A 5,542-nucleotide genomic window follows, 5' to 3' on the forward strand; every position below is an offset into this window, starting at 1 on the left:
TTTCTCATTTAATGTCTGCTTGCAGAATGCTTTCCTGACAGGACCAGCAGTATAACCAGCCAACTCTAAGAGATTATCATCCAACTGTTAACTAGGCCACTATCCTGTAGGCATCATGGGTAATTCTTAAGAGGCAAGCTGACCAGAGCTGTGTGTTACAGGCATAGCTCTCTCCCAGATACTCACCACTATGGCTATAGTGTTAGATTTTAACACTTTTAGAAGCAATATCAAACAAACTGGAATGACTAACACCTTGTGTTACACACTTGTGTGAAAATACATGCACACGGCATACGTTAACACTTACACTTTGTCGTGTTAGAAAAGAAGGTGGGGGTGTCATCACGCAGAGTTGCCTGTGGGGATGATCTGTTCTGGGTTGGGGTGTGTTAATGTGCCCCCGGGCTATGTGGGAACAGTGGGATAGTGGGTGTCGGTGACTCTCCGATGGCACTTGCTTGATGTCGTGATTCAGCGAAGCCGTTTTGAAGGACATTGCTGAGAGGGAGTGGGTGTGTAGCCATGAGCATTCTCTCTCTCTACATTGCTCTTCTACTCTTCCACACCAAAGTGCTTCCTCTTAATCTATGACATTTAAATAGCTTCACGAGGGTACCAGGTGAAGTGTATAAGTGTGTGTTTGGACAAATAATATGTATGTGGGCTCTCGTGTGTTCATCTGTCTAGTAACATCTGTCTGTACTCCTGAATAATATACTTGAGCTTCTACACTTTCCATTCGACTGAATCTGTCAGTCTGAGGCAGTGAATATGAGCTAAATGACAGCTCTGTCAGTTTGACTTAATCTACATATTGAGATAAAACAAGATCTACTTGTGTGTGAGAAATTGTGTTATGGTTTGTCTCTTGCCAGGTCAAACCTATTGACAGGGATCACACATTATTTTTGACTGGCTAAGCTAAATTTCCCAGATCTATGAATCCATGAATGAGAAAGAGAGAGAGAGAGTGTGTCCTGATAGTGCTCACTGTAATTACCCTTTGTGAGACAGGATGAACAGAAATGTAAAGACTTCCATATGTGGTGATTATCATCAGATCATGCTGGGAGCCCTTTCATGTTGCTACGGGCTATGGCCACCCCAGCTCTAATAACTGAATGCTTTCAGAATGCTTTGGTATTAAAAAATGATCTGGCATATTTAAAGTATTTAAGTATTTAACACTGGCATTTGCTTTAAAATGACAATATGATGGCTTTCTTTTGTATTTTTATGTGAAAGTGTTTCATGGTCTTCATGTATGTGACTTCGCTTTTGAGTCAGGCACTTTCCAGATTCAATCTATTGAATCCAAATGAAGAAAGCCAGCAGAGCACCATCAATAGGAAAGGTTCTTTGGAGGGCAGAATTAGTGATGATCAAAGAATATGCTAAATGGTTTCTCATGGATTTTCTCTCAGATATTGATCATGACAGAGGCCAGAACAGGTTGAATACATGGGTATCCGAGCACACATACACGCATGTCCAGTATTTGATGGCTCCCCTGTTCTGTTTTCTCTCTCCCCTTGGGCTTGGGGGGGGGGGGGGGGGGGGGTTCTGACCCAAAAGATTTAAGCAGCAGGTGCCGGTGCAGGTGCCTCACCTTAGTCAAGCCAACCAACCATTAATCGGACTGGATGTGGACTCTGTGATCCAAAAAGTCAATAAACATAACAGGCCTCAGGGGCAGCCATGAAAAATCAATGAATTCACCAAAAGATCCACTGAGCTCCCGTTAAATGAAAAGGTCACCCCTGGAGCTAAAAAGCGCACACCATTATTATTAGCGAAATAAATAACAAAACGTGCGTCTCCACACAACAATTTTTTGGTAGTTAAATAAAACCAAGGGCTCTTTTTGTGAATATTGAGTTTGTTTCAGCAGTGTCAGTGGGGGCTGCAAAACAAATGCTGCTGAATTTTGAAGTGCCCGCGTCGACCACAGTTGACTCACAAAGGCCGCAGCGCGTATGAAGATGTTATTTTTTTTTATTCTCCACATGATGCAGCATGACAGCAGACAGAGACGTCATGCGCGAACAAAGCCACTCCAGTGCTGGCAGGAATAAAAGGGTTACTCTGTGCCTCAGGGAAATCCTGTGCCGCGCGCTGCTCCCAGATTCGGTTTGGGGGGGGGAGGCCAAGTTTGAGACATCACACTGGCCCACTGAGAAACATCTGGAGTTTCTTATCTAATTAAGGCTTGTTGTCAGTGAGTGCGCTTTGAAAACGACTCAGGCTGTGTATTTGAATGTCAAAACAGCACAGCTTCCCCCTGTACAATGGAAATGTTTTATCCTTTTTACAACAACTGACAATCTAATAAACACTCACTCTGTTTTTTTTATGCAGACATGAATGTGTGGATACAAACAGTGACAAAAATGAGTTGAAAAATGCCAGTGACACAGTGGCTCAATCTGTCTATATTATGGCTAACTGCTAGTCCCATACAAAAATACCCAGACAGCCTCTGTGTGTGTGTAAAACTCTGATGCTATGTCCTCCAGATGAAGAGAGATGGCTCCACACCTAGATTGTTGTGAGGGGCTTTACATTATTGATGAGGCCACATTCAGCGCATGTCTGCTGGGCTCCGGGAGGGTGCAGGTCCCCCTGATTCAGCAGTCTGCTCTCCAGCACCAGCCGCTTTCAGCCCAGTCAGCTCTACAAAGGAGAGACAGAGGGAGGGAGAGGGCTGAAACATAGACAGAGAGGGGTAATCATGGTCGCTTATATCTTTGCGGTTTAGGGTCCACCTTAGCAAAGGATCATTGATATCCAGAACTGCAACAAGCTTCATTAACATCCCTGCCTGCCCACTACCCACCATTCACACACACACACACACACACACACACACACACACACACATTCACACCCTTTTCCACCCACCCCACCACACACACACACAACCAGATGCTCCTCTATAATTTATTCCTTACAGTACCCAAAGGACTAATGAAAGCACGAATGCCTCTTCAACGTCCCGATCTGCATTCCTCTCTATAAACTGTGCGATGGGCCCTCGGCCTGGGTGACTTTGGCTTAATTAGTATTTCATCCCCAGGGAAGAACCAGAGCAAACACAGGGAGAACAAGGTGTAAAACCCCACGGCCTGCTGAGGAAGGAATCACAGCAGTCAGGCCTGAATTACACACCCCTTTAAAAAAATATAACACTAGATAACACAAGATGAGTGGTAAATAATGGCCGTCGGCCATAATATACCAAATCAAAAACAAGTAGAAAAGAAAAGAAAATGGAGCAATCTGTTCCGGTGCTGGTGAAGGAGGATTTTGGTCATTTAGATTTCATGGTTCGGCACAACATTTTTCAATGCGCCTTTTTGGTGTGTGTGTGTGTGTGTGTGTGTGTGTGTGACTGCTGAGATCCGCCATCTTTGCTGTTCTGCCAGTGCATTTATGCTGACAGTATCAGTGTGGTGGTTGCTAACAGAGACAGGCCTCGTTGCATGCATCGACCTTGGGTGCTTTGTCTCACTGAGTGTAAAGCTTAAATATTTCATGGCACACAACAGGACTGTGTTACTCAACACAATGTGGCTTTGTTACATACTATTTCTTCACTCTCTAGGAGAAATGGCACCATAATTATGCCTTAGGAGGGGCTGATTAATTTTTTAATGGATTCAATGTTTTATTCATAGTCTTTCCAACTCTATGCTGTGAGGAAAGAATGGGAACTGCAAGGGCAAATGCCCCACAAATACCTGCATTCTCTAAAAAATCCAGCATATTCACAAAGTGTGTGTGTGTCCATGTACATCTGTGTGTAGCCAATGTGTGCGTGTGCATGTGTGTGTCAATGTGCACACATATTTTAGGTCTCTGAGAGATAGAAAGAATAAGAAAAGAAGAAGAGAAAGGATATATCATGTTTCCCGTTGACTTTCTTTTCTTGGCCAACACCGCGCTCTCCCGATTCTTCTCTTGTTTCTTTGTGGGTGCGTAATCCAGGGAACTCATAAAAAATAACAAATGGTCGCACTCCAAAAATCTTTTCTTGCTTTTAATCCATTTTAGCACAGGGGTTAATTGACAAACGTTTCGGCCTGATGGCCTTCGTCAGTGTATTACCGTTGACTTTCTCCCATACCTGTCAAGGTCAATGATCACATTATTCCTATGGCCATGTTTGCTGACGTGGAAAGTAAATTGGACAACTGAGGTTGAAGAACAGTCAATGAAAACATTAATTGGCAACATGCAAGCAATTGATTGCAATGAATTGCTCTAACATGTCTTCTAGGCTGTGAATTAATGGGTAAATGTGGCGCTTTTAAGCAATAGCATACAGTATAATTTGGAAAGTGACTGTTCTAATAATGTAGTGTTACTTCAGTGAGTACAGAAATTGGGTGGCCTAATAATGTCATATATAATTCTAATAATACGATATTAATGTAATTGAGTTGTTTATTGTTGTGTACATCTCTAACACACACACACACATGCATGCATATACCTGTTTCATCACAAACCTCTGTAAAATAATTCTGATCATTCTGTAAAATGTGCAATAGTATACAGCCATGACCACCGGTTGACAGACAGATTTTCAGATACACTATCACATTAGCCACTGATGATGATTGTTTTAGAGGATGTGATAGCAACAGCATTGAACCTCTATTAGAGTGTAAGATTAGCTGCTGCTGGTTGGATTAATGATATCAGTGTCTGTGTGCCCAGCTGTTCCCTAAAACAACCCCCAACCCCTGCCCCCACCCTTGCCCACCCATCCCCTTTCTGACTCCCCAATTTGCAGCCATCAGGCTAATGAGATTGATTCCTTGCACTCACTCTACATGGACAGAGAAGAGCAAGCAGGTGCCACTTATCAGCCAGATGACCCTTTTTTTTATTAGTTCATTTTTTTTTTTTTTTTTCAGCCTTAATTCTAATGCTCAAGAAGAGACACAGAAGCTAGGCTACATCAGTGACATCAAGGCATGAAATATAGCCTACAACCTTTGAATCAAGAAATGTCCTTATGGACCAGTAGAATCAGCTGGCCTTTCATGACACAAACTGTTAAACACCAAAAAAAAAATGGTGGTGACAGTAGCCTAAGAATAAGATTATGCAATGAAAAAAAGAACAATTTCCATCTAATAAGCTACCTGCTATGCGTTTAGCTGTAACAGTGCTTAAAATGATCACACTCGATATGTCCTTTCGTGGTCTACCTGCTAGTGAATGTTGATGCATTTGATTATAGCCCCAGTAGGCTACACGAAATATTCAGGCCAATTCTCTTATCCTGAGCATCAGACCTCATCAGGCGGATATATCTGCAAAAAGGGGGTGGTGTTAGGATGACCTTAGAGGGCGTTTGCATCTAAATGAGCAAAAAATGAGGTAGGCTGCCCATGTACAGACCAATCAAACGCCACAACACCAACTGGCATGGGACGGGTTAACTTTTTCAACCATTCGAGGGAGGGTTTACGTAAAGGAGGCAGGAGCAGCAGGACTGTAACCGGAAGTATCTCGAGACTGCTCTCCC

This window comes from Alosa sapidissima, chromosome 5 (assembly GCF_018492685.1).
Source record: "Alosa sapidissima isolate fAloSap1 chromosome 5, fAloSap1.pri, whole genome shotgun sequence".
NCBI classification, from domain to species: Eukaryota; Metazoa; Chordata; class Actinopteri; order Clupeiformes; family Clupeidae; genus Alosa; species Alosa sapidissima.